The 22236-nt window shown below is 41.1% G+C and overlaps 1 long non-coding RNA gene across 1 annotated transcript; it reads left to right on the top strand.

Moving 5' to 3' along the window:
- Nucleotides 1-752: 752 nt before the first annotated feature.
- On the top strand, nucleotides 753-14676 carry LOC149982513 (uncharacterized). Its single transcript, XR_016497201.1, has 2 exons — nucleotides 753-2726; nucleotides 11682-14676. It is a non-coding gene; the product is annotated as an uncharacterized LOC149982513 (long non-coding RNA).
- Nucleotides 14677-22236: the final 7560 nt, after the last annotated feature.

Here is a 22236-nt window from a genome sequence, read left to right as displayed (position 1 = left end):
GGAAGTTAAAGCTTGGTCACAAATGGGTCTTCCAAATGGAAAATGACCCCAAGCATACTTCCAAGGTTGTGGAAAAATCGATTAAGGACTACAAAGTCAAGGTATTGGAGCGGCCATCACAAAGCCCTGACCTCAATCTTATAGAAAATTTGTGGGCAGAACTGAAATAACATGTGCGAGCAAGGAGGCTACAAACCTGACTCAGTTACACAAGCTCTGTCAGGAAGAATGGCCCAAGATTCACCCAACTTATTGTGGGAAGCTTGTGGAAGGCTACCCAAAATGTTTACCCCAAGTTAAACAATTTAAACGCAATGCTATCAAATACTAATTGAGTGTATATAAACTTCTGACCCACTGGGAATGTGATGAAAGAATTAAAAGCTGAAGTAAATATTTCTCTCTACTATTATTCTGACATTTCACATTCTTAAAATAAAGTGGTGATCCTAACTGACCTAAGACAGGATTAAACGTCAGGAATTGTGAAACTGAGTTTAAATGTATTTGGCTAAGGTGTATGTAAACTTCCGACTTCAACTGTAAGTCTTTTTTCTACATAGATGTATTTGTCTCCTCTATGAAATGGACGCCACTTCAAGCGGACGAGTCCAAAGTAAGTGAGGCATTAAACTAATGGAAATTCAGAGGGGAAACGAGTCACTTTATTAATGTCATCTGTCTTTTAATTAGGACAAGTGTCATATTCTCCAATATCATATTAACCACAGCTGCACTTGGAGGACAGCCATGGAGGTATGTAGTACATAAGTTTGCCTATCTGTTATTTTTTGCACAGTATGTCATTGTATTAAAAAGTGTTAGATTCTGGGATAAACTTGGAGCATTGTTATACTCAGAAGTAATGTCTGCGGAATGATAGAGACTGGTTCTTGCATCAGAAGTTAATAGTTATCTGTAGGAGCCAGATGGCTTTGGAATGTGCTTGGCGGACGGGAAAAGTTAGAAATCGAGGCTCCAGCAGGAAAACAAATCGCTGAAAGAAGACAGGGCAAAAATGAAAAGACTCCAACAGGAAAACAGTGCCCTGAGGGAAGAAGTTCAAGTGTTAAGGAGTGGCAAAGCTGGTTAGATCTTACTCTTTCTCGTTCCAAGATGGTGTAGCAGTCAGACCTCTTTGTCCTGTCGTGTCCCTTGTATATATCGTTTTACATATTTTTCGTCGCATATCCTTTCAAATATTTAGCTAAACCTCAACATCTAAATACTCTCCTGCAACCTGCCGTGGCATGGATCTGCTTTTTTTCCTAAAGTATTTATATTTACTTTGGATCTGGAATCCCTCAACGGAAGCTAGCCAGCTATCAGTCAGTAAACCATTGCCAGCGGTCACCAGCTAACCTTTCAGCTCGGAAAGCTCTCGTCAGTTCGAACTATGTGACTCTAAGCAGAGCATAACGGACCTGTTATTTTTATCCCCGGATTCCTACCGCAAACTGAACATTTTAATCTGGATCTTCACAACTAGCTAACCGCAATCCCGGATGACTACTCCTGGCTATAGTTTCCATCCCAGAGCAAGCACCAATTAGCTTGAAGCCAGCACAGCCAGGGCTCCTGTGCTACCACCGAAGCATACTCCTGGGCTACAATATCCGGACCCCTTCTACAGCCGGTACGGGGCATGGAACCCCGCAGATCCCCAATGACCGGAATACCGACATAATCGGCCCGAGGACTACAAGGCACAACGCCCGATGAAGGCCCATTATGCTAACCAGCTAGGCATGCTAGCTACGTAGAGCTACATGTAACCCTACTAATTCCACGACTGGTCTATCGACGTCACCACACGAAGAGGCAAAAACAGACTTACCCCCATCGAGACGTCCCCCAAAGGCTAACTTTCTAGCCCCTGATATCTGCTTGCTTGCTAACCCGGTCTGCTAACTGCTAGCTTGCCGGGCCCGGCCTGATAACTGCTAGCTTGCCTGCCCGGTCTGCTAACTGCTAGCCCTTGCTAACTGCTTGCTTGCTAACCCGGTCTGCTAATTGCTAGCCCCTGCTAAATGCTTGATAACCCGGCCTGCTAACTGCTAGCTTGCCCCGGCCTGCTAACTGCTAGCTTACCTGCCCGGTCTGTAACTGCTAGCCCATGCTAATTGCTTGCTTGCTAACACGGCCTGCTAACTGCTAGCTTGCCCCGGTCTTCTAGCTGCTAGCTTGTTTAGCCCCGCCCTACTAACCGTTACCTTGTTAGCCTGCTAACTGTCTGAATCGCCGTGTCCCTAGCCAGCCCAACCGCTCACTGGACCCATATGTTCACTTGGCTACACATGCCTCTCTCTAATATCAATATGCCTTGTCCATTACTGTCCTGGTTAGTGATTACTGTCTTATTTCACTGTAGAGCTTCTAGCCCTGCTCAATGTGCCTTAACCAACCATGTTGTTCCACCTTCTACATATGCGATGACATCACCTGGTTTAAACATCTCTAGAGACAATATCTCTCTCTTCATTACTCAATGCCTAGGTTTACCTCCAATGTACTCACATCCTATCTTACCTTTGTCTGTACACTATGCCTTGAATCTATGCTATCGTGCTCAGAAACTTGCTCCTTTTACTCTCTGTTCTGAACGTGCTAGACGGCCAGTTCGTATAGTCTTTAGCCGTGCCCTTATCCTACTTCTCCTCTGTTCATCTGGTGATGTGGAGGTTAATCCAGGTCCTGCAGTGCCTAGCTCCACTCCCACCCCCCAGGTGCTCTCATTTGTTGACTTCTGTAAACATAAAAGCCTTGGTTTCATGCATGTTAACATTAGAAGCCTACTCCCTACGTTTGTCTTACTCACTGCTTTAGCACACTCTGCCAACCCAGATGTCTTAGCCGTGTCTGAATCCTGGCTTAGGAAAACCACCAAAAAACCTGAAATCTCCATTGCTAACTATAAAGTTTTCCGCCAAGATAGAACTGCCAAAGGGGGCGGTGTTGCAATCTACTGCAAAGATAGCCTGCAGAGTTCTTTATTACTATCTAAGTCTGTACCCAAACAATTTGAGCTTCTACTTCTAAAAATTCGCCTTTCCAGAAACAAGTCTCTCACTGTTGCCGCTTGCTACAGACCTCCCTCTGCCCCCAGCTGTGCCCTCGATACCATATGTGAATTGATTGCCCCCCATCTATCTTCTGAGCTTGTGCTACTAGGTGACCTAAACTGGGACATGCTTAACACTCCGGCCATCATACAAACTAAACTTGATGCCCTCAATCTCACACAAATTAACAATGAACCTACCAGGTACAACCCCAATCAGTAAACACCGGCACCCTCATAGATGTGATCCTAACTAATTCACCCTCCAAATACACCTCTGCTGTTTTCAATCAAGATCTCAGCGATCACTGCCTCATTGCCTGCGTCCGTAATGGGTCTGCGACCAAACAACCACCCCTCATCACTGTCAAACGCTCCCTGAAACACTTCTGCGACACTTCACTTCTGCTTGGCTATTCTTTAAAAGTGCCTTCCTCACCATCTTAAATAAGCATGCCCCTCTCAAAAAAATGTAGAACTAGGAATAGATATAGTTCTTGTTTCACGCCAGACCTGTCTGCCCTTGACCAGCACAAAAAATATCCTGTGGCGTTCTGCATTAGCATCGAATAGCCCCCGTGATATGCAACTTTTCAGGGAAGTTAGGAACAAATATACACAGGCAGTTAGAAAAGCTAAGGCAAGCTTTTTCAAACAGAAATTTGCATCCTGTAGTACTAACTCAAAAAAGTTATGGGACACTGTAAAGTCCATGGAGAATAAGAGCACCTCCTCCCAGCTGCCCACTGCTATGAGGCTAGAAAACACTGTCACCACCGATAAATCCACTATTATTGAGAATTTCAATAAGCATTTCTCTACGGCTGGCCATGCTTTCCACATGGCTACCCCTACCCCGGTCAACTGCCCGGCACACTCCACAGCAACCCGCCAAAGCCCCCACCATTTCTCCTTTACCCAAATCCAGATAGCTGATGTTCTGAAAGAGCTGTAAAATCTGGACCCCTACAAATCAGCCGGGCTAGACAATCTGGACCCTCTCTTTCTAAAATTATCTGCCGAAATTGTTGCAACCCCTATTACTAGCCTGTTCAACCTCTCTTTTGTATTGTCTGAGATTCCCAAAGATTGGAAAGCTGCCGCGATCATCCCCCTCTTCAAAGGCGGTGACACTCTAGACCCAAACTGCTACAGACCTATATCTATCCTACCCTGTCTTTCTAAGGTCTTCGAAAGCCAAGTTAACAAACAGATTACTGACCATTTCGAATCCCTCCATACTTTCTCCGTTATGCAATCTGGTTTCAGAGCTGGTCATGGGTGCACCTCAGCCACGCTCAAGGTTCTAAACGACATCATAACCACCATCAATAAGAGACATTACTGTGCAGCCGTATTCATCGACCTGGCCAAGGCATTCGACTCTGTCAATCACAACATTCTTATTGGCAGACTCGACAGCCTTGGTTTCTCAAATTATTGCCTCGCCTGGTTTACCAACTACTTCTCTGATAGAGTTCAGTGTGTCAAATCGTAGGGCCTGTTGTCCGGACCTCTGATAGTCTCTATGGGTGTGCCACAGGGTTTAAATCTTGGGCCGACTCTCTTTTCTGCATACATCAATTATGTTGCTCTTGCTGCTGGTGATTCTCTGATCCACCTCTACACAGACGACACCATTCTGTATACTTCTGGCCCCTCCTTGGACACTGTGTTAACTAACCTCCAGACGAGATTCAATGCCATACAACTCTCCTTCCGTGGCCTCCAACTGCTCTTAAACGCAAGTAAAACTAAATGCATGCTTTTCAATCGATAACTGCCCGCACCTGCTCGCCCGTCCAGCATCACTACTCTGGACGACTTAGAATACGTGTACAACTGCAAATACCTAGGTGTCTGGTTAGACTGTAAACTCTGCTTCCAGACTCACATTAAGCATCTCCAATCCAAAATTAAATCTAGAATCAGCTTCCTATATCGCAACAAAGCATCCTTCACTCATGCTGCCAAACATACCCTCGTAAAACTGACCATCCTACCGATCCTCGACTTCGGTGATGTCATCTATAAAATAGCCTCCAACACTCTACTCAACAAATTGGATGCAGTCTATCACAGTGCCATCCGTTTTGTCACCAAAGCCCCATACACTACCCACCATTGCGACCTGTGCGCTCTCGTTGGTTGGCCCTCGCTTCATACTCTTCGCCAAACCCACTGGCTACAGGTTATCTACAAGTCTCTGCTAGGTAAAGCCCCGCCTTATCTCAGCTCACTGGTCACCATAGCAGCACCCACTCGTAGCACGCGCTCCAGTAGGTATATCTCACTGGTCACCCCCAAAGCCAATTCCTACTTTGGTTGTCTTTCCTTCCAGTTCTCTGCTGCCCATGACTGGAACGAATTGCAAAAATCTCTGTTGCTGGAGACTCACATCTCCCTCACTAGCTTTAAGCAACAGCCGTCAGAGCAGCTTACAGATCACTGCACCTGTACATAGCCCATCTGTAAACAGCCCATCTATCTACCTACCTCATACTGGTGTTTATTTATTTATTTAGCTCCTTTTCACCCCAGTATCTCTACCTGCACATTCATCTTCTGCCGATCTACCATTCCAGTGTTTAATTGCTATATTGTAATTACTTCGCCACCATGGCCTATTTATTTCCTTAACTTACCTCATTTGCACTCACTGTACAATGCCTTGCGAAAGTATTCGGCCCCCTTGAACTTTGCGACCTTTTGCCACATTTCAGGCTTCAAACATAAAGATATAAAACTGTATTTTTTTGTGAAGAATCAACAACAAGTGGGACACAATCATGAAGTGGAACAACATTTATTGGATATTTCAAACTTTTTTAACAAATATAAAACTGAAAAATTGGGCGTGCAAAATTATTCAAATTATACCAAAACACTTCCCATAGTACTCCACTCCGGAAACCTTTATGACTCCTCCCTCCCTACGTTGCCAAAAAGGTGTTCAGGAGTTGTAGTTTTGGCAAGAGTCATGTAATATTTTCACGCCTTTCAGCTGTGATCATTATATTATACTTTTTTTTGTCGTAAATGATCGGCTCTATAATAAGAGCAGCTTTCCTTCTTTTGGAGGGTGTTTTGTGTTATTTGTCAATTTTGTCATCAGACAATGCAAACACACATATTATATTACATGATTATGATCCATGTGTAAAACATTTTCACTTGAATATGAATACTATCTCTACAGCAGACTTAATTAAAAAAAAAAAATATTTAAAAAGTGAAATTCCATGGAGACCAATGCCGCTTTCACATGCTAGTCGGAACTAGTCTAACTAACTTGCTAACTGGTGAACACGGCACGTGTAAAACAACAGCCAGTACTGAAAATTCGGAGCTTCCTAGTTACGACTAGCATGTGAATGCAGCAATAGGCCTATTTTTACAAGGGAATCTGCACACAGTCGTACAAATTGACAATATTTAACATTTCTAACGCAATAAAAACATGCAATACACATTTGATAAAAATGTACAAAACATGACCATGATAAATTAATACTTCTCAGTAAAATTCATCCAACTTTAGAGTTCTGAAGATCATTCCACAAGGATGCAAAAAAACTACATGTAGATCTAGTGACTAGCTCAGTGGAGACCGAAGGGCTCTCCGGAGTTAGACATCCCTGTAATCAGGTCTTGTGACTCGAATGTCTGTAATTTAACAATGAAGTAAGGTATGGCGGAAGTTTGCACAAGGGGGCTTAATGAAAAAAAAGAGAGCAGAGCATTGATTCATGAAACTTAAGAGAGGGTCAGTCTACTTTTTGATACAGAATTCAGTGATGTGTACCGACCCTATCGCCCGTAATAAAGTGCAGTACGCTTTGATAAACTGTCTAATGAATTCATTAGTGGCAACTGCATTCATAGTGATGATAATGTCATAGTCTAAGGCCGGAATGAATGTCTATTGAATGACTTGTTTTGTGCTATTTAACGAAGGCCCTATTCCTATAAAGGAAGCCCATATTAATTCTAACTTTCTGAAGGCACTGTAAGAAGTTATTCACAGCCCTTGACTTTTTCCACATGTTGTGTTACAGCCTTAATTTAAAATTGATTAAATTGAGATTGTGTACCTGGCCTACACACAATAGCCCATAATGTAAAATTGGAATTACAGTGCATTAGGGAATTATTCAGACCCCTTGACTTTTTCCACATTTTGTTACTTTACAGCCTTATTCTAAAATGGATTACATAAAATGTTTTCCTCATCACTCTACACAAAATATCCCATAAGGATGAAGCAAAAAACAAGTTTTTAGATTAGATTTTTTGAAAAATGTATTAAAAGAAAAAACAGATACCTGATTTACGTAAGTATTCACTCCCTTTGCCATGAGACCCGAAATTGAGCTCAGGTGCATCCTGTTTCCATTGATCATCCTTGAGATGCTTTTAAACTTGTTGGGAATCCACCTGTGGAAATTAAATTGATTGAATATGATTTGTAAAGGCACACACCTGTCTATATAAGGTCCCACAGTTAACAGTGCACGTCAGAGCAAAAACCAAGCCAAGAGGTCAAAGGAATTGTCTGTAGCACTCCGAGACAGGATTGTATCGAGGCACAGATCTGGGGAAGGGTACCAAAAAATGTCTGCAGCATTGAAGGTCCCCAAAAACACAGTGGCCTCCATTCTTAAATAGAACAAGTTTGGAATCACCAAGACACTTCCTAGAGCTGACCGACTGGCCAAATTGAGCAACCAGTGGAGAAAAGCCTTGGTTAGGGAGGTGACCAAGAACCTGATGGTCTCACTGATAGAGTTTTATAGTTCCTCTGTGGAGATGGTTGTCCTTCTGGAAGGTTCTCCCATCTCTGCAGCACATCACCAAGCAGGCCTTAATGGTAGAGTGGCCAGACGGAAGCCACTCCTCAGTAAAAGGCACATGACAGCCCGCTTGGAGTTTGTCAAAAGGCACCTAAAGGACTCTCCCGAACATGAGAATCAAGATTCTCTGGTCTGATGAAACCAAGATTGAACTCTTTGGCCTGAATGCCAAGCATCATGTCTGGAGGAAACCTGGCACCGTACCTACAGTGAAGCATGGTGGTGGCAGCATCATGCTATGGGGATGTTTTTTCAGCGGCATGGACTGGGAGACTAGTCAGAATGGAGGGAAAGATGAACGGAGCAAAATATAGAAATCCTTGATGAAAATCTGCTCCAGAGTGCTCAGGACCTCAGAATGGGGTGAAGGTTTACCTTCCAACAGGACAACGACCCTAAGCACACAGCCAAGACAACGCAGGAGTGGCTTTGGGACTGTGGCTCAGCCAGAGCCTGGACTTGAACCCGATCAAACATCTCTGGAGAGACCTGAAAATAGCTGTGTAGCGACGCTCCCCATCCAACCTGACTGAGCTTGAGGATCTGCAGAGAAGAATGGGAGAAACCCTCCAAATACAGGTGTACCAAGCTTGTAGTGTCATACCCAAGAAGTCTCAAGGCTGTAATCGCTGCAAAAGGTGATTCAGTAAAGTACTGAGTAAAGGATCTGAATGCTTATGTAAATGTGATATTTCAGTTTTATATTTATTCATTTTTAATACAAAACATCTGTTTTTGCTTTGTCATTATGTGGTATTGTGTGTGGATTGATGAGGAAAACATTTAATTTGATGAATTTTAGAATATGGCTATAACGTAACAAAATGTGGAAAAAGTCAAGGGGTCTGAATACTTTCCGAATGCACTATGTTTAAATGTTTTTTTAATAAGCAGAGGTTAAAGAAAACAAAATCCCATGACTGAAACTTAAGTCATTCTCATATCGATTTTCTGGGGCCAAGTAAAACTCCCAGTTCATGTAAAAAAAGTCATGACCATCATGCTTTTAGGGAAAGAGGATAATTTTGTACATGTATTAAACGGATCGCTTGACCAATTCCACTCCACTTGCTTAGGGGTCTGGGGTCCTCCCTGTAACTTTTTACATTCTACTCCAAAATGTTTGACAAGATTATACTGACACCATCTAAAATATAATTTCCACCTCAAGAAATGAGCCCAATAGCATATTGGTATTAATGTTTTATTTTGTACATACTGGACCTTGTCTATGCATGCTCTATATTATCAGATGTGCTGTTAGCAATAAGCATTATCACCTGTAGCCCAACTGATAAAGCATAGCGGTTATAAAATGTACATAGGCTGATGCATGGAATTTGTCCATCTGCATTTACCCCGTTGGACACAACATCTTGATTGTCATTATTTTATTATACATATGAATATCTCTCAATGTTTATTTTTGTTTTCAATTACAAAGTATGTCATTGCCCTTTTTAAGAGACATTGCCTCTTTAAGATCTCTGTTGCAAAGTTGTGCCTAAAACCATGCTTGTACCTAAATGTGGTAAAACTGCATTTTGTTTAGAGGGAGTAGAGACATAAACATGGTAGCAATGTAAAACTGGGATCCCCTCCGTTTTTTAACAAAGGCCAAACCTGCTTTCAAAATAAATTTGGCAAAACTGCTTTTAGAAGTGTTTTTCCGCGATTGCGTTAAGAATGGATTGCATGGCTCTCGTAATTTGAATGCGCCTGGAGAGGGATATCTATCTCGCATAGTACACACAACAAGCCGACCAGGTAAATAGGTAAACTATTCTACTATGGATTGTCTGATTTTGGTTTTCTTAACAACATTACATGGCAAAATAGTAGCACTGGAAAGTTACATCCTGAGATAAAGTGTAGGCTTTGAATTACTTTGCCAGCATGTACAGCTGTAGGCTACAGTATGTATCGCGTTCTGAGTTGAAAGCTGCTGTGGATAATAGACTATTTAATTCCCTTCATGCAGTTCTGTGTACACAGAGTAACAGAGAACATAAAATATTTGGGAATATATTTTGTAGAACAGATTCTGTCTGCATTATGCTATGTCATCTCCAAAACAAAGACGATTCTAACATGTATTGACTCGGGTGTGAATACTTATGTAAATGAGATTTCTCTATTCATTTCCAATACATTAGCAAACATTTCTAAAAACATGTTTTCACTTTGTCATTATGTGTTTAAAAAAAATCTATTTTGATTTCGGGCTGTAGCAAAACAAAATGTGGAATAAGTCAAGGGGTATGAATACTCTCTTCTTTCTGGCACTGTAACTAACTAACTAACAACATTATGCTTTTTGAAACACAGCTTTCCATCAATCCATATACCCGGTCAATCCAATGTACACTTGAATAAATTATCAGACAAATCTTAAAGCTTTTTGGAAGAAAACACATACTTTTATTTAACTAGGCAAGTCAGTTAAGAACATCATTATTTTACAATGACAGCCTACCCCGGCCAAACCATCCCTTAACCCAGACGATGCTGGGCCAATTTTCCTCCGCCCTATGGGACTCCCATTCATGGCTGGTTGTGATACAGCCCAGGATTGAACCAGGGACTGTAGTGACGCCTCTAGCACTGAGATGTAGTGCCTTAGACCACTGCGCCACTCGGGAGCCAGTTTTACCTGCGTTAAGTACCAATTTCAGTTCTACAAAGTCTTTCTGTGACGCAAAAGTATCGTCCGCATACAAGTGGCTACAATTTCTTACAGACAAACCAATATTAAAAAGTACAGGGCCCAAAATCGGCCCTTGGGGGACACCTTTAGTAATATCAAGGAAAGCTTACTTAACATCATCAGAAGAAACACATTGGCTGTGTTTCAAAATATGCACTTGCGTTCTGTTCTCTCATTCTTTCAGGGGTGATTTGCTAAGAACACCTGAGAGAGCATACTGTCTAGTCTGTTACATTTTAACTGTCTTCAACGTGACCTCTAACCTAAACAGGAAACCACATCACGCAGCCAGCGTCAACAAAACTAGCTCCAGGCACTTGATTGTTATGCTAGCCATCTATGTCTGTTTACATTGTAGCCAATGTAGCAGCGTGATAAACTAGTGCTAGTAATTCAGTGGACAACTATTCCAGAATGGAAATATTTAACACAAATAACAAGTAACATAATTGATCTCCTCAGTACCTGTTACTGAATTAAGCTAACACCAACTAGAATCATTATTTTGTTGGGTCCTCCTCTCGCACATTGCTTGGTCTGCTGCTACATCTTTGGACGTATGACTGGTAAGCTTGGATGCATGGTAGAGAGGCTGAAGCAAATATATATATTTTTTTTAATGTAATAGCTAAGCTATTTTGCTTACTGTTTAATGAATGATCGAGCCAGAATGGTGGTGTTTCACTGTGACACTAATATTGCATTGCATTAGTACTGCTGTTGATGTATTTCCAATGAACAGGCTTGCATTGTGATATATTCATACAACGATATCACCCGTGCATATTATTAAATTAACCTGATGTTCAAGATGGCTTGATTTCATGTTCACCTTGTGCATAGGTAAATAATATTCATAGGCGATATGCAATGTAACTAGATTAGAAGGCCTAGGCTACTTCATCCTAAACTAAATGCATTTGGATACAAAACAAACACTGGCATATTATAAAGGAGGACATGTCCAATTTAATTATATGCATGCATATCAAACAGGAATATATTATGTTAAATGAATACACCATTGTAATAATAGTAATGGCTTTCTCTCTCCTTGCAGGGGATTAGACAGATGAACTGCAGCACCCAGATGCCCAAGCCTCAAAACCAGAACCGTGTGGAGACTTCAACACTTGTCATTGTTTATAAATTACCACTTTTTTTATTGTTGCCCTTTAGTAGTGGTTTCTTTGCAGCAATTTGACCATGAAGGCCTGATTCACACAGTCTCCTCTGACTGTTGATATTGAGATGCCTGTTACTTGAACTTCGAAGCATTTATTTGGGCTGTATTTTCTGAGGCTGGTAACTCGAATGAACATGTCCTCTGCAGCAGAGGTAACTCTGGGTCTTCCTTTCCTGTGGCGGTCCTCATGAGAGCCAGTTTCTTCATCAATGCTTGATGGTTTTTGCGACTGAACTTGAAGAAACTTTAAAAGTTCTTGAAATTATCCGGATTAACTAACCTTCATGTCTTAAAAGTAATGATGGCTTGTCGTTTCTTTTTGCTTATTTGAGCTATTAATATAGCTAACGTTCTTTGATATTTGGTTAGATGGCGTTATGTATTTCCAAAACTTTGGTTTACTTTAATCAAGGTTAAAAATCTGTTTGTGCCATTGAGCAAAGCAGTTAACCCACTGTTCCCCGGGCGCCGATTCAGAGGGGTTGTGTTAAATGCGGAAGACACATTTCAGTTGTACAACTGACTAGTTATCCCCATTCACATTCCCTTTAATGTAGCTGTAAGCTAGGTGCTGACAGCAACTGGCTGACTCATTCACTGCTTATTTAATGTAAGCAGACTAGTAGGGCTAATGTTAGCAGGCTAGATGGCTAGCAACCTTGCAAGTTGATTAGTAACAATAAATTCATAGAGTATTTGCTTGTAGTTTGGCTGACATTTAAATTGAAAGCAGTAATCATGAGTGCAAACGATATGGTTTAATTTGAAGTTATACATTTCGAACTGATTTCTGTTGGAGTTTACAATATAGGTAATAGGCTAGCTTAGCGAGTCCTCCATATTACATCACACCACGAAAAAACATGACTTCATCGACTTCGAAATTCAGATCAGCTTTATGTAATAACTGAACAAATTGAAAAGTTAGGTGTAACTTTGCACTGGGACTTTTGATGTGTATACTAATGCAAATCCATTTGTTACATGTGGTTAAGTTTATGCTACCTACCCTTAAAGGAGCCTACCGTTAATTTCACCGCTACTGTATTTAACTATACAATTGAAGTCATTAAGACTCGTTTTTCAACCACTCCACAAATTTCATGACACAAGTCATTTTTCCAACTATTTTTTTTTATAGACAGATTATCTCACTTCTAATTGACTGTATCACAATTCCAGTGGGTCAGAAGTTTACATACACTAAGTTGACTGTGCCTTAAAACAGCTTGGAAAATTCCAGAAAATGATGTCATGGCTTTAGAAGCTTCTGATAGGCTAATTGACATCATTTGAGTCAATTGGAGGTGTACCTGTGGATGTAATTCAAGGCCTACCTTCAAACTCAGTGCCTCTTTACTTGACATCATGGGAAAATCAAAAGAAATCAGCCAAGACCTCAGATTTTTTTCTTTAGACCTCCACAAGTCTGGTTCATCCTTGGGAGCAATTTCCAAACGCCTGAAGGTACCACGTTTATCTGTACAAACAATAGTACTATCACGCCCTGACCTTTAGAGTGCCTTTTTATTTCTCTATTTGGTTAGGTCGGTTGTGTTTTGGGTGGGAATTCTAGTTTTTCTATTTCTTTGTTGGCCGGGTATGGTTCCCAATCAGAGGCAGCTGTCTATCATTGTCTCTGATTGGGGATCATACTTAGGCAGCCTTTTTTCCACCTTTCGTTTGTGGGATCTTGGTTTTGTGTTGTGCCTGTGAGCACTCCAGTCGTTACGTCTCGTTTGCTGCTTATTGTTTTTGTTGGTGAGTTTCATTTTAATGAGCGTGGAACTCTATGCATGCTGCGCTCATTTCAACGAATGTGACAAGTATGCAAGTATAAACACCACGGGACCAGGCTGTCGTCATACCACTCAGGAAAGAGACGTGTTCTGTCTCCTAGAAATGAACGTACTTTGGTGCGAAAAGTGCAAATCAATCCCAGAACAACAGCAAAGGACCTTGTGAAGTTGCTGGAGGAAACAGGTACAAAAGTATCTATATCCACAGTAAAACGAGTCCTATATCAATCACCTGAAAGGCAGCTCAGCAAGGAAGAAGCCACTGCTCCAAAACCACCATGAAAAAGCCAGACTACGGTTTGCAACTGCACATGGGGTCAAATATTGTACTTTTTGGAGAAATGTCCTCTGGTCTGATGAAACAAAAAGAACTGTTCAGCCATAAAAATGACCATTGTTATGTTTGGAGGAAAAAGGGGGAGGCTTGCACGCCAAAGAACAATATCCCAACCGTGAAGCACGGGGGTGGCAGCATCATGCTGTGGTGGTGCTTTGCTGCAGGAAGGACCAGTGCACTTCACAAAATAGGTGGCATCATGAGGGAGGAACATTATGTGGATATATTGAAGCAACATCTCAAGACATCGGTCAGGAAGTTAAAGATTGGTCGCAAATGGGTCTTCCAAATGGACAATGACCCCAAGCATACTTCCAAAGTTGTGGCAAAATGGCTTAAGGACCACAAAGTCAAGGTATTGGAGTGGCCATCACAAAGCCCTGACCTCATTCCTATAGAACATTTGTGGGCAGAACTGAAATAACATGTGCGAGTAAGGAGGCCTACGAACCTGACTCAGTTACACAAGCTCTGTCAGGAGGAATGGGTCAAAATTCACCCAACTTATTGTGGGAAGCTTGTGGAAGGCTACCCGGAACGTTTGACCCAAGTTAAACAATTTAAAGGCAATGCTACCAAATACATGGGAATGTGATGTAAGAAATAAAAGCTGAAGTAAATCATTCTCTCTACTATTATTCTGACATTTCACATTTTTAAAATAAAGTGGTGATCCTAACTGACCTAAGACAGGTAATTTGTACAATAATTAAATGTCAGTAATTGTGAAAAACTGAGTTGAAATGTATTTGGCTATGTAAAATTCTGACTTCAACTGTAAATTCGGAGAGCCTGTTTCTGTCCTGCCCTTGACTTTGGTGCAGGGCATGTGATGTCCTTTGCGACAAAGAGGTCTTCTCAAATGATACGTTTGTCTAGCTGTGTCCTGTCCAGGTGGTGCTTGTACAGGTGGTGCTCATCTATGGGAGGAAGGATGGCAGCGTTTCGCAGCAGCTGAAACCTGGTCCGAACGCTCCTTGGCGACTACACTAGGCCCCAGAGCATCAAAGCTGTAAAATAAGAAATTACAAAAAGACATTAGACCGTGCACAACATCAAGTCACTTCCCAAGTTTAGATAAGAAGAATAACCTCATGCAATGAAAATTATATTCACCTGAAGTGGTACTGGTACTGGTACTGCTTGATCTGTGGCACTGGCCTGAAGTACGGAGTCAGGTGTTGTTGCCAGCCATAGCTTTCCACCAGCACCGAACCATCCTCCAGTCCAACCAGCTGTGGGATGTTGACCCCTGTCAGTGCTGTCCTTCACAACACCAATAATGTCAGACGGTGTTCACTCTGGTCTTTCTGAATCGCTGCTTTTTTGAGGCCGACACACCAGTGGGGGGCAAACTTGGTGTGGACTGTGATTAGGAAGTGAAGGTCCAGACTGGTGGAGCTTGAGCATGGTCCGCCAGGAAAAATACCAGAGCACAAGCTTGTTCTTGTTTTGGACACTGCAGTTATCACAATTCAGGTCCACGCGTATTTCCCCAACTCCGTAGTTGGTGAAGAAATTGTGCATGTAGTTGATAACTGCGCTGCTGCATTTGCTGGATGACATGCCTTCATCAATCAAGTAGTTGACTTGCATTCCAGAATGTTTGTCAACTGGTGAACTTCTTCTTGTGCTGCGTAATGGAAGCTGTTTTAGCAGGCTTTGGTGCTGTGACGATGTTGGAGGGAATGTTGGGTTTGGGAAGCTGTGACTCAGGCTCCTTGTAGATAACTGTCTGGTCCTTTTCTGCACTCCACAGCCAGGTGGACAAGCCTCTCGTACACTTTCTTCACTTCCTACTGCTTTGATTTGTACTGCAAGTCTCCTGGAAAGACATGAAGACTGATCATGAAGACGTATAACCTTTCTAGCGCAGGCGTTCTGCTAGCGGAACCCCTCGACAATATTCCGCTGAATAGGCAGCGCGCGAAATTCAAAAATATATTTTTTAAATATGTAACTTTCACACATTATCTTTCATTTGCTGTATTGGACTTGTTAAACTTATTGTTAATCTACCCATCGTGTCCAATTTCAATTTACAGCAAAAGCACAACATATGATTATGTTAGGTCAGACTCAAGTCACAAAAACACAGCCATTTTTCCAGCCAAAGATGGGAGTCACAAAAAGCAGATGTATAGATAAAATTAATCACTAACCTTTGATGATCTTTATCAGATGACACTCATAGGACATCATGTTACACAATACATGTATGTTTTGTTCGATAATGTGCATATTTATTTCCAAAAATCTTAGTTTACATTATGTGCAGTAATGTTTTGATTCCAAAACATCCAGTGATTTTGCAGATAGCCACATCAAATCCCAGAAATACTCATAATAAACATTGATATAAGATACAAGTGTTATTAATTTAATTAATAACTTGTTCAGGATAGGGGGCAGTATTTCCCCTTTGGATGAATTATGTCTGTGAATGTCTGTGAGTATAACAGAACTCACAGGGCAGGCAATCTTCCAAAATAGTTTTGGAATCCTGAAAGTTGGGGCAACTTTGACGTCATCGCCCCCTCCCTTCCCAACAAGTTATGGATCTAGAAACACTTCCTATGTCTTCCACTAGATGTCCTCATTCAGTAGAAAGTGGAATGGAGCATATGCTGTGAACTTTGACCTAATGGGAAGAAAAGTAGTGAGTGTCGCAAAGATTTTCATGTGCGTGAAGGCGCGCATTGGAAAGAGTGCTTCCTTTGTGCCAATCAGCCTCAGATGAACATGGATGTCCCGGTTGGAATGATATTCGATCTGTATGATTATAACATCCTGAAGATTGATTCTGCACTTAGTTTGACCAGTTTCGCGACCTGTATGTATGTAATTTGGAAGTTTTGATGCAAAATTATTCTGGACCAGAAGTCATTTTTTGGGCATTTGAGCTGAAAGTGGTAGCAGATGCTACTACATGGACACTAGAATTGAACATTATGAAACAAAATGATTTATTGTTGAAGTAGGACTCCTTCCACTACATTCTGATCGAAGACCGTCAAAGGTAAGGGAATATTTATGTTGTCATTTTGTATTTCTGTTATTGTTACTGTTATTGTTACGTCTGAGTGCCGTATCAGATTATTGCATGGTAGGCTAATTCCGTAACGTTAAAAAAAACGTTGCATTAAGAACCAGTGTATCTTTTTAATTATATGTAGAACAGGTATCTTTAGTCAAAGTTTATGATGAATATTTCTGTTATCTGGCATAGCTTTCTATAATTTCTCCAGACATTTTTGAGAATTTTCTGAACATGGCGTCAATGTAAACCGAGATTTATGGATATAAAATGAATATTATCGAACAAAAGGGGAACCCCTGGCTTCAACAATTAAAGATAGACTTCTCCTTAATGCAACCGCTGTGTCAGGTTTAAAAAAAACTTTACGGAAAAAGCCTCACCTGAGTACGGCGCTCAGAGCCCAATCCAGCCAAAGAAATATCCGCCATGTTGGAGTCAACAGAAGTTAGAAATTACATTATAAATATTCACTTACCTTTGATGATCTTCATCATAATGCACTCCCAGGAATCCCAGTTCGACAATAAATGACTGATTTGTTCCATAAAGTTCCATGAAGTCCATCATTTATGTCCAAATAGTCACTTGTTGTTAGCTTGTTCAGCCCAGTAATCCATCTTCATGAGGCGCGAGCACTACGTCCAGAAAAAAACTTGAAAAAGTCTGTTACAGGTCGTAGAAACATGTCAAACGATGTATGGAATCAATCTTTACAATGTTTTTAACATAAAACTTCCAACTGGAGAATTCCATTGTCTGTAGAAAAGCCCTGGAACGAGAGCTAACTCTGTCGGGAACGTGCGTCACGAGCCTGAAACACTATGCCAGACGCCTGACTCATTCAGCTCCCATTCCCCCCTCCTTTATAGCAGAAGCCTGAAACACGTTTCTAAAGACGGTTGACATCTAGTGGAAGCCTTAGGAAGTGCAACTTGACCCCATAGACACTGTGTATTCACTAGGCCAAGCTTTGAAAAACTACAAACCTCAGATTTCCCACCTCCTGGTTGTATTTTTCTCAGGTTTTCGCCTGCCATATGAGTTCTGTTATACTCACAGACATCATTCAAACAGTTTTAGAAACTTCTGAGTGTTTTCTAGGAGGCAGTTTACTCTAGGCACGCATTTCATCCAAAAGTGAAAATGCTGCCCCCTATCCCAAACAGGATAACCATACAATAATCCATGTTCATCTGTAAACAAAAAAGGGTGCAGTAGACTGGTATGTTTTGCTACACTCAGTTAATAATGGGGCATTGAGATAGGCTGTTAGCAAAGATTGAAGGGGGCTTGATTTGTAGACAGTCTAGTCGTGTGCTGATGTGTATAAGCACCTACAGTTGTGCTGTTGACTAGACAAACACTGCCAACTATAGAATGAATAGGCTAGAAGAGTATACTAACAGTAACTCTCCCCCATGCCAAAAAACTGACTGCAAGGGTGTGAAATGTTTGAGGAGCACTAGACAGTTTAGTGTATTGGTGATTTTTTATTCTCAAGAGGGTGTTGTGCTTTCATAAATACCTTTGGCTGTCCTGGCTTGTTTCAAAGTCAGAGGATGTTGAGCTTGTGCTTATTCCAGGCTGAAAGCTTTCATCCAATGGGTCTACAGGCGGTGTACTACTAATGCTGGTGTCAAGGTCATTGTTGTCATTAGCAGCAGGATGAGTCTGTAGGACACACAGTAGTCAGTGACTAGCCAACATTTTGCTACTTTGCCCCCATTAATACACACTCAAACAAGGTGCTATATCCACCCACCCCCTTAATGCCAATACATTTTGCAGACTAAGTTTTACACACAATACCCCCCCCCCCCCCCCCCCCCACAACAGACACCAGTCAGTCACCCACACAATCCCTTCCTTACTAATACCTACTAGAATAATCAACTGAACCTGCATAATACAGAAAGAACTACAGTAGAAGTTGTAGCCTACCTGTAAAAACACCAACTATGACAACAAGCCACAAACCATGTTCATGCCCAGCTCCAGTATATTTATTTGCTTGTCATGGAAATATTGAGTTGGTTTTAGAAGGTGACTTGCACCACTTCCTGGTGCTGAGCTTTATGTTGATGCATCTGCAGAAGTTGATGGGACTCTAAATAGAACACAGAGTCACATTAGCCTATGCGATAGTTAGTTAGCTAGCTAGCTAACGGTTAGCGATTGTAACCTAACAAAGCTTGAAATTTTCCAGATTGACTGACCTTCATGTCTTAAAGTAATGGTTGTCATTTCTCTTTGCTTTTTTGAGCTGTTCTTGCCATAATGTTGACTTGGTCTTACCAAATAGGGCTATCTTCTGTATACCACCCCTACCTTATCACAACACAACCGATGGGCTCAAACACATTAAGATGGGAAGAAATTCCACGTATTAACTTTTAATTGAAATGCATTCCAGCTGACTACAGTGGTTGCTCAACTAAAAGTTTTGTGATTATGTTGCGGGATTTAGAGGACATTTGTGGTTTAGTACAGTACCCTGCATCACTACTTCATTGCTCCAGACCAGCGCAAGGGGAGTTAGAGCACTTATTATGCTTTTGGGTCCCAAGGCGCTACTGTGTCTCTGACTGACAATGAATGGGCGACATAAACCAAATACAAACTGATAATTGTGTGCGACTTAAACATTTTATTTCAATGAACTGAATGATGAGGATGAAGAAGGTGATTGAGTTTAGAACAATAGTGTAAGAACTGCTATTCCTCTGTCCTGCACTCGCACACCCAGAAAAAAATACTTATTTTTTTGTTACTACTCTTCAGTATTACTTACTAAAACTGTTTTTACACTAAGTTTTTTATTCTAAGAGAAACTTAGACTCGAATTAGTGTGTGTAAATGTTTATTATGATTATTTTGCCCTTACCGTAGTAGAGTAGCCTACTCCTAACCAGTCATGTTGTACAGTGCCTGAGTGGTGCAGTGGTCTAAGACACTGGCGTTGCTACAGATGCTGGTTCAATACCTGTGCCGGCTGCGACCGGGAGACCCATGAGGCGCTGATAGACTTTTGGTTACTCTCCCTCCAAAAACAGAAATAAACAATTTGGCTATATTTACAAATTAGTAACAATGCCTCACCCTATGTTTGAGAATGGCCTTTTTGTCGCTCACTTTACAGTATTTTGAAAACAAATAATCTCCAAAATAGTTTTTTTTTTAAACAAAGCGATTATTATTAATTAATTTAGAATTACATAAAAGCCCCTTAGAAATTCTCACAGATCAGATTTTCCCTAACGAAAAATGCCCCTTAGATATTAATTTAGAATCCTCCAATCGTCTAAGTCTAATTATTGGCTGAGAGTCAAGTCATTGAAAAAAATATTTTTCAATATACTGTAGGCATACCGTAGGCAACTTGAGTCTCACTAGTGTTGAGTGATATGCTGTTAAAAGTGGTGTAGGTCTTATATATTTAAAAAGCATTTTGAAGTTAGAAGCAATAAGATTTGTGTAATGGTCCTGTGTGTAGCTGGTGTAGAGAGTCAAGCGCAGGACAGCAGATATGAGTAATCAACATACTTTACTCAAAATTACAAAAAATACAAATCAACAGAGTGAGCCCACAAAAACAGACCGATGTACAAAGAACAATCACTCACAAACAAAACGTGGGGAACAGAGGGTTAAATAATAAACAAGTAATTGTTTGAGTGAAGCCAGGTGTGAAAGACAGACAGAACAAATGGAATACGAAAAGTGGATCGGCGGCGGCTAGAAAGCCGGTGACGTCGACCGCTGAACGAACAAGAGAGGGACCGACTTCGGCGGAAGTTGTGACAATTTGAAGGAATAGTCTACCTGCTGTGGTCAACTATTTCAGCACCGTTGCGCGTTGCTCTGAGACAAGCATGGGGACTGGTCTTTATAAATCGATGAGATTTTTATTTTCACTGAATCTCCGTTTGGGTATTGGTTAGACTACAATTAGCGTGTGGAAATGTTATTCTCATAGTACTGTAGCCTACCCCCGACCGTCACTTTGTACAGCGCCATATTTTCCGCTCCATCCTAATGGAAACCTTGAAGGTTTCGTTTTTCATTTTCCTTGGAATAGAAACACCATAATATTAATCAAATTAATTAAGCTACATTTCTTGAAATCAATTCCATATATACTATGTTCTTACCAAAAAGGTTTTAAATTCTCTAGTACAGTCAATGTTGAAGTCTATCACATGCCCTCAGGTAGTCAAACTAGCATTAACTAGCATTAATGGTAACAATGGCTGACAATTAAATTACATGCTATAGAATTCCGCGACAGCCCGCAAGGTGTGCTGCAGTATCACGCAACTTTTAACTTCTTGACGCACCCATCCTGTTAGTGGGATCATTTTCGCAAAATCCGCTGAATTGCAGAGCGCCAAATTCAAATTAAATTACAAAAAATATGTAATTTTCATGAAATCACAAGTCAATATAGCAAAACACAGTTTAGCTTGTTATTAATCCACCTGGGGTGTCAGATTTCATAAAAGCTTTTCGGCCAAAGCATACCAAGCGTTTATGTAAGGACATCTCTCTCAGCAGACAAAACATTACAAACAGCTAGCAGCAAAGTAGATTGGTCACAAAAGTCAGAAAAGCAAATGTTTGCACTCACGAGACTCACAGTTACACAATAAATGTTCCTTTTGTTCCATAAAGATTATTTTTATATCCAAAATACCTCCATTTGGTTGGCCCGTTATGTTCAGAAATCCACAGGCTCGAGTGGTCACGACGGGGCAGACGAAAATTCCAAATAGTATCCGTAAGGGTTCGTAGAAACATGTCAAACGTTTTTCATAATCAATCCTCAGGTTGTTTTTAGAATATATAATCGATAATATTTCAACCGGACAGTAGCTTCTTCAATAAGAGAGAGAGAGAAAATGTCTGCTCCACTCTGTTGGAGCATGAAAAACGCTGCTCGCACCCAGCCATCCACTGACGCGATGGGATGTTTCTCGCTCATTTTTTCAGAATAAAACCCTGAAACGATGTCTAAAGACTGTTCACACCATGTGGAAGCCATAGGAAAATGAATCTGGTTGATATCCCTTTAAATGGAGTGAAGGCATGCAATGGAAGAGAGATCTTTCAGGAAAAATAGCACTTCCTGGTTGGATTTTCCTCAGGTTTTCACCTGCAATATCAGTTCTGTTATACTCACAGACAATATTTTGACAGTTTTGGAAACTTTAGAGTGTTTTCTATCCTAATCTGACAATCATATGCATATTCTAG

The sequence above is a fragment of the Oncorhynchus mykiss genome, chromosome 7 (assembly GCF_057628025.1).
Source record: "Oncorhynchus mykiss isolate SJ-2025 chromosome 7, ASM5762802v1, whole genome shotgun sequence".
In the NCBI taxonomy this organism is placed as follows: domain Eukaryota; kingdom Metazoa; phylum Chordata; class Actinopteri; order Salmoniformes; family Salmonidae; genus Oncorhynchus; species Oncorhynchus mykiss.
Note: the sequence above shows the minus strand (reverse complement) of the source record. Positions and strands in the feature narration are given on the sequence as shown.